At 40.6% G+C, this 7,500-nt stretch overlaps 1 long non-coding RNA gene across 1 annotated transcript in view; it reads right to left on the reverse strand.

Moving 5' to 3' along the window:
• LOC147470534 (uncharacterized) overlaps positions 1–3,363 on the reverse strand; it is a 3,559-nt gene extending 196 nt beyond the window's left edge. The window contains exons 1-2 of the long non-coding RNA XR_015191597.1: positions 3,160–3,363; positions 1–3,022 (exon numbers count right to left, since the gene is read on the reverse strand). The exon at positions 1–3,022 is cut by the window's left edge and continues 196 nt beyond it. This is a non-coding gene — a long non-coding RNA (uncharacterized LOC147470534). The remainder of the gene's footprint in view (positions 3,023–3,159) is intronic.
• Positions 3,364–7,500: the final 4,137 nt, after the last annotated feature.

The following is a 7,500-nucleotide window of genomic DNA, read 5'->3' on the forward strand; positions in this document are numbered from 1 at the left end:
ACAAGACCAGTACACCTCTGAGACCTATCATTTCATCCATCAGCACTTTTAACTATATCTTGGCTAAATTTCTGGTATGGATTATTCAACCTGAGGCTTGAACTCCTTCCTTGGTTGTCCGCCCAGTTTGGAAACAGGAGTCCTTGAGGTTGAGCAACGCCGTGCATGAGCATGTCCTACATCTAGCAGCACGCCTCTTCTGTCCTCTGCTCCAGCAAGACAGATGGCCTGGCCTGATCTCAGCTCGGTCAGGTCAATCGGCTGGCCTCTCTCCTTGACCTAGGCTAGGGTTAACCAGTCCCTGTTTTGTAGGCATTGCATGGTACATGCTTAGTGCACAGCTTCTTGTTTGACACTACGGTGCCTGGGGCGTGGGAGGACTTGTGGAGGTTCCGAGATAGTAATAGACCCAGAAGAGTTCTAGGAACCCCACAAAAAACTTTCTCCAATAATGGAAAGCCCAATTCTCTTAAAAGGACTTGATGCTCCTGCTGTGGTAACAGCAATAGCAACAGCTTTGGGGGAGGTTTATTGAGGAAACGAAAAAGGCAGTCAATGTCGCCCTGACGGCAAGAATTTAGACTTTTTCTGACCTGAAGAAGAGGGAGCAGATTCCCAAGGTCTTTGCACCAATGCCAAGTCAGGGTGAGACTCCTCTCCACACAACCCAGGATGAGATTTGTCTCCCCAACCAACCTGCAATCAAGACCACACTGGCAGAGCCTCAAAAGGGAGGGTGGGAAGGAAGTCTAGACCAACCATAGTGAAGGTCAAGGCGACCAGAGATTCTCCACTTCCCAAGAATTCCCTGGATAGCCCAACCAATGGCTCTCTTTGTCAAGGGGACACACTGAAGAGTCTAGTGAGGAAATCACTCTTAGTGACAAACTCATCAAGGTTGTTAGACTCTAAACTGTTTGATGTTACCCATCTGACACTAAGAGCCATGTTTTAAACATCATGGTTTCGGGCGTTACCAAACCGAAAATAAATTGCGTGGGCCCGGCCCGAAAACTTAAATCGATTTTTTCAAACGTCAAGACAGCGGTGGGCCGGCCCCAAAATGTTTTCGGGCGGCCCGAATATTTGCAACAGTTGGTAGCCCTGCGTACGCAGAAAGCACGCCAAATGATTGAACAACCATAGCGAGCGGGAAGGATAAAACTAGATCGCTCACAGAAGATCAGAGGAAAATGTTGATTTCTCTCATTGCTGACCATAGCAATAGCATAGATTAAAAAATGTTCGACCCTTGGAGTATCAATCGCAAGCAGCAAGGACGGGAGAGCATAACTGCCAGCTTTAATGCCATCTATTCAGCAACTCAGCTAAAGCAAGCTTGGGAGTACATCCGCTAAACGTAAGTAATATTGAACGTTTTCTGTGTGTTTGTTGTTTTAAACATACATATTGTAATAAAGGATAATTTATTTGAATTATATTAAGAGATTACTCATGAATAAACACGAGGCATCAGCAAACAAAAGTCAGGTTAGGAATCAACGATAAGCAGTTACAATATTAGAATTATGTTTTCTCTTGTGTCAGCGATTCATCTACATTCTTTGATATGATTCAGAATCAGCTACGCCAAATATTTGTATGCCTGTCACCTACCCACCCACACACACCCACACCCACACACACACACACACACACACACACATATGTAACCATGTAGACACAGATTTTAAAATGTTTAATCACTACCATTTCTTCATTGATGTCAATTTCAAAATGTTGATGAAGGTCCTTCATTAAGACAACAGGACTTTGCTATACCTCCTGCAACTCCAGGCCCTCTAGGACCTCCTTTACTTCCTGGAAAACCCTCTCTGCCAACAGCTCCACCACTGAACCCAGTTCCACCAACATCTGCCTGTGGTGAACCACCATCTCCTTTAGCCATTTCATCACCATCCAACACAGCTGAACGACCACCTTCTTCGACAACTAATAGGAAGGGCAAAAAGTGGAAACAAGCCTCAGAGACGGAGGAATGCTACAGGGATACTAGGTTTAACAACAAAAAGCTCCATGATGCCCAACTCTTATAGGCAAATGAAATTAGACAGGAATTCTCCAAGTCTTGTGAAGCAGTTCGAGCAGAAAGTGTTGCAAGTGACTTTAAAAAGGTTGCAGATGAAATAATTTAATTTTTAAATGATGCAAAGCATTATTTTGCAACTGCAAAAGTATGAAATAAAACAACCAAATCTACATAGCTTTTATTTCTTTCTTATAACAAAAGTAATTAAAAACATACATGCAAAGGCCTCTTTTTACATAGATAATTTGAATATTGCTAGATTTTTTTTTTATCCCACTAATAACCAATCCAACAGACAATAACTTGACTTCAGACATCAAAAAATATTTTTAAAAATCTAGACATTTCCTACTGTTAGGTATATAACTAAATATCAGTAAATAAACAAGTCGTATTTCGCAAAAAAAAAATATAATAATAATAATAATAATAAATAATGATAATAATAATAATAATAATAAATATATATATATATAAATCTGCCCCTAGTTATTTGTGACTTAAAAAATAAATGTATATATATCTTGAGAAATTTCAAAACAGAAAATATTTCATTTTACTAATAAGGATTCGGGGAAAACAAAAACAAAAAAAAAAACATTGATTGACAAGGTTACTTACAAGATCTTATTTCACTTACAAACAATAATAAGGTAAATGTTTGATATGACGGTTCCTGATACCAATAATAATTACTGCAATTTACTATAAACAGTTCTTTTTAATATACAGGTAATATAAAAAAAATGTAGAAATATGCTTAAAGTGGAAATTAATAATTCATCCAGAAGGTCTCTTGACTGCTAAGCCATCCTAAAACCATTGTTCAACAACATTGTTTCTGACATCAAACCCTAAGCGATTATCATTATTTTCGCAGTATACTGCATCATTCCCTAGTTCATCTTCTTCTTTTGCAATATCAATATTCTCAGTTGTGGCGAGATTATGCAACACAACACAAGCTGCAACCTATTAAAAATAAAAGAAAATATATATCAGCACCGTAGTTTAAATTCCACACGCCCATACATTAGTATGTATATTTGATATCACATTTATATTAATATTTTGTATAACCAGCATTATTTTGAAAGAAGGAGAATTACCTCTGCCATCTCTTGCTGTGGGTAATTTTCTGTTGATTTTCTGAAGCAGATTTCTGGCGCACTGCTTTGGCAGTTGATAACACTTCATGAACTCCTTCTCTGACTGCATGACAACTGGATCCTTCTATCTCTCACTACTAAACGTGGCAGAAAGACCTCCTCGACTTCCTCAACTTGGTCCACATTACCAAGCTGCTGCATTCCTTCCATAATTACCTGTAATAAAGAGGATTTACTTTTCTTTATAGTACACAAATCCCAAATATAAAGGGGAGGCTTGTTGGCATTTACCAGCGCATGAAACTTGGAATTTGCTTTATACGGTCATATTCTGAACAATTAATTCATAGCATGAGCTTCAAATATAAATCATTGCACATAGCTTTTATTACATCAAATAATAATAATAAAAAAAAACGTAAACATCTAATATATAAGGGAGACTGACTCAAATCCTAAATAAATTTATTACTTGGCACAATATAAATTATGATTTTCCATTAAATGTAACATCAAGTTTAGGTGTTTAATGATTCTATATAAACTAAGTACTGAAAAGGATGATGACAACATCTTAATGAAATACATTTTATTGACTGATTTCCCTTTATCTAATAATTATTTTAAAGTGGGGGTGATAACAGCTAATGAAGCAAGAAAACTTCGTGATACTGGACACTGTACAGGTTGACAGTACCTTCACCTCTCTGGCCTAAATGTGTACATAAATACACGTCAACCACTTCTTATGTGCTTCTTACCTTAAAAGTGTTACTGGTGTTGTTTATTCAGTGTTGAAGTTGACTTTTGACACACAAAGTCGTAGATAAGAGCTCAGGAGACAGGTGTCGGTTTTGATTATTCGCGGAATGTTGTTGATGTGTTCCAAAATTCAATGCTGTCAACAAAAGTCTCCGACAAATTATCTGATGATTAAGCGACACTTTGCAAAATCCGCTATGGTATGAATTAAAATACAGTCGGTTCATATAAATGTTTTAGTTTAATTAGAGAAGAACCTTTTTGTTTTTTGTTATAATAATTTCGATTCGGGATGGCTCTGAGGAGGGATAGCCGATCGCATTTTTTTTTTTTTTTTTTTTCGTTAGGGTGGCTGTAATATTTTCAGGCGAGCCCAAACAAATTTCTTGTAACTAACCCGATTTTTCATATTCGGGTTGGTTAGGTATTGTTTGGGGCCAGTACGAAGTTAAGAAAGAAAAAATGGCCCTAAGACTGATTATGTTGACATCTTGGATGGTACAGATGTAACAGACTCAGATTAGCACAATGGCTCCTTACATAAGCATGTGTACAGTAGGCCAGGCTACTGTGGCACAGGACACTATCCTCATAGGGGGAGACCATTGCTAACCTCTACAATTTGTCTCTCACCCAGACACCTAATGCGGCAGACTATCATATAGCTGAAGGGCTTGACTTATGCCCTGAGATTGCTCTTCTCAACAGCCAGGAGCCTATGCATGTCGGTGCCCTTGGCCTTTGCCACCGCGGCCCTGGTCGAGAGAATAAGATGGTCAGTGGACGAAATTGTCACAAGTGTTCACTATCATCTTGGATGCTGGCTTGGCGCCCATGCCACAGCATAGTCCTCGATGGAAGGTGGACAGGGCCAACTGGAAAGCCTTTCAGGAGGCCCTAGCCCAGTGCATGGGATCCATTGATTTCACACTAACTGACAATGTGGATACACTTGAGGCTAGACTGATTAATGCCACGGACGAGGCAAAGATGCCTGGTACTACTACAATGAGATTAGGGAGGTCAGCCACAGAGTCAATATATGCAGAAAACATTTCTGCAGACAGAGAACCCGAGAATCATGCTCTTCTGAGAGAGGCTATCAGGGATGCTCAGAAAACTGCTGAGGGTAAAGCAGGAAAAGCGGTGTGAGCCCTTTGGCTACCAAACCTCTTTATCAGAGCAGTGGAATCATATCATACTGGCTACAAGTTGCTCAGTCTGAGGCAGACAGACATTTCCAGACATCCCTGGAGAATGCCACTTCCCTCAGGGGGGATTCTTAGACTGGCACTGTTTAATACCCTCATGTTAAGCATCCTAGACATTCTATTCCCAGAGGGGTACAAGATCATCCCTTATGTAGATGACCTTGCTATTACATTCGCTGGGAAGTACGAGAACGTAATTGGAAAGGCCAAGTGTTGTACAGACTTAATGTCTGAGGAATGCTGCAGGGTCAGGTTTAAGAGCTTTGGCCTGACAACTGGTGGCATGAGATACATGATGTGATTTTGTGTTATTTTATTGTACTATGAGTAATGAGTGAGTGATGATGACATTTGCAGTCATAATTATTATAACTGCCGTAATATTAAGCAAAATGAATTTCACCTAAAATCTAAAACTTAGTTGGCACCACTTTCTCCTAGCACTAACAGGAGAGAGAGCCTTGAATGGCATCCATCCATGGCCTCTAACAAGCACTATCTTTATGGAGCAATGGCACACAGTAAATTGTTAACCTCTTGCTCCAAAGTACCGGCAATCAAGGATATGCAAACAGAATGAGAAGAGGAAGGTGACTCAAACCATGCCCAGTGTCTGTAATGTGCACTAAGGCAGTAGGGCTGCTTTGTACTGTGGTATTCATAGTCATAAACACAGGTTTCCTTCCTATTCATGTTATCTTCATTGTGGATAGTTACATTTTTCGTATTCGTTCACGACAGTATACGAATATGAAATAAATGAAGTTGCTTTTTATCCTCTCATTAAACAGGAATATGTCTATTACAATGAGTGTAAAGAAAATAATGAGATGATACAGAGCCTATACTATAGGTTTAGTCATTGATAGAGCCTGTTGTATGATACATGGAAGTCTCTCAATACACTAAAACGCAAAAAGGGTTCTAGTTTTATAGTGAGAGACTGAAAGAGAGTGGGAAAAGTTTAAGTATGGTCTGTGAAGCTGCCTCACTCCGAATTAAAACATATCCTGGAGACTGGGCAAGCAAATATATCCCTGTCTACAATGGGTTAAGCTGCCTGGGTCATTCTGAAGGTTCTTAGGTGGACCAAGGTTATCAACCTCCTCGTGATCCTTCAGAGCTAGTATAGTGGTAGCGCGCCGGCCTCACTTCCCCAAGCTAGTGAGTTTCCACTGTCACCTAACGGTCACAGTTGCGGCTTGCTACCAAGGTGAGTAAGGACCAAGCTTAGATCGAGTCAACACTCAGAACACTCTCAGGAGTCAGCACTTGCTAACGCAGGCAGGTTCGCCATAGTGTATATAAGCTTGGCAAAGCATCTGCTCCACAAATTTGGCAAATCTTTATTATTACCTTTTCTTTATCTTTGATACCCTAATTGATCTAATAGCATCCCAATTTCCTACTAAAGTTATTTAGTCTCGACTAACAACAGGCAATATGCACTAGATCACAGGCTCTTTGCAAATAACTTGTGGCTGTCTCACACAGCTAGACTGATAGTCACTTTAAGCTCAAAGGGCCATTGTCAATCAAGGACATGGACTCCCCCAACCCTGATCGTGTTACACCTCCGCCATGGCCATTATCCTTGATAGAGTTTTCTGTCATGAGCTTGTCAAAGAGAAAGAATCATTATCCTCTGCCTCTATTAAGGGGTGAGGCGGAAAGAAACATTACAGCAATCACTCCACCAGGATGGTTATGTAAATTGCTTTACCCATATTTCAAGCACCAGTTTTGCAGGCAGGGTCATGAATAAATCTATGCGAGTATCAGACAATGCCTCCCCGCTTTAAGTAGACTGTTGCTATTATGGGAGCCTTAGCCCACGGGTCCCAGAGAAATGGACATACAGACTCTACGGCAACAATAGACTGCCTGCACCAAAGCACGCACCTCAACGTCTATCTCGTGACCACGGTTCTCCTAGTTGCACAAAGAGAATTCTTACTCAGGGTAGACATGCCATACTAAATTGGATTTTAAGCCATATAACCATAAGAGTGAATGCGCCTCATGAAAGGCTGGCTGAACTCAGCAAGGGATAACCGTTGAATGCACTGGTCATCCATCTAAGCTGAGAGCTGCTAAGGCACAGAACTGCAGCTGCAGGACAGATCGGTGTCCTGCAGCGACATAGAGAAGAAGCGAGATCCTCACCCTACTGTACTATCTTCAGGATTGCGAGCATACTAACTTCCTCGGGCAGAGCCCACAGACAGCCGCCGCGCTGGAGAGACGATTATTCTTGCTTACCCCTTGGCAAATAAAGTCCCCACTGGCAGTCCGACCACCTCGTTAAGTATTTAGTGATGATAATCAGATGAGTCAACCCTCATAACTGACAGAGGCCGGATCATCT

The sequence above is a fragment of the Penaeus japonicus genome, unplaced genomic scaffold, assembly GCF_977035675.1.
Source record: "Penaeus japonicus unplaced genomic scaffold, GWHDUDI00000001_assembly GWHDUDI00000014, whole genome shotgun sequence".
In the NCBI taxonomy this organism is placed as follows: Eukaryota; Metazoa; Arthropoda; class Malacostraca; order Decapoda; family Penaeidae; genus Penaeus; species Penaeus japonicus.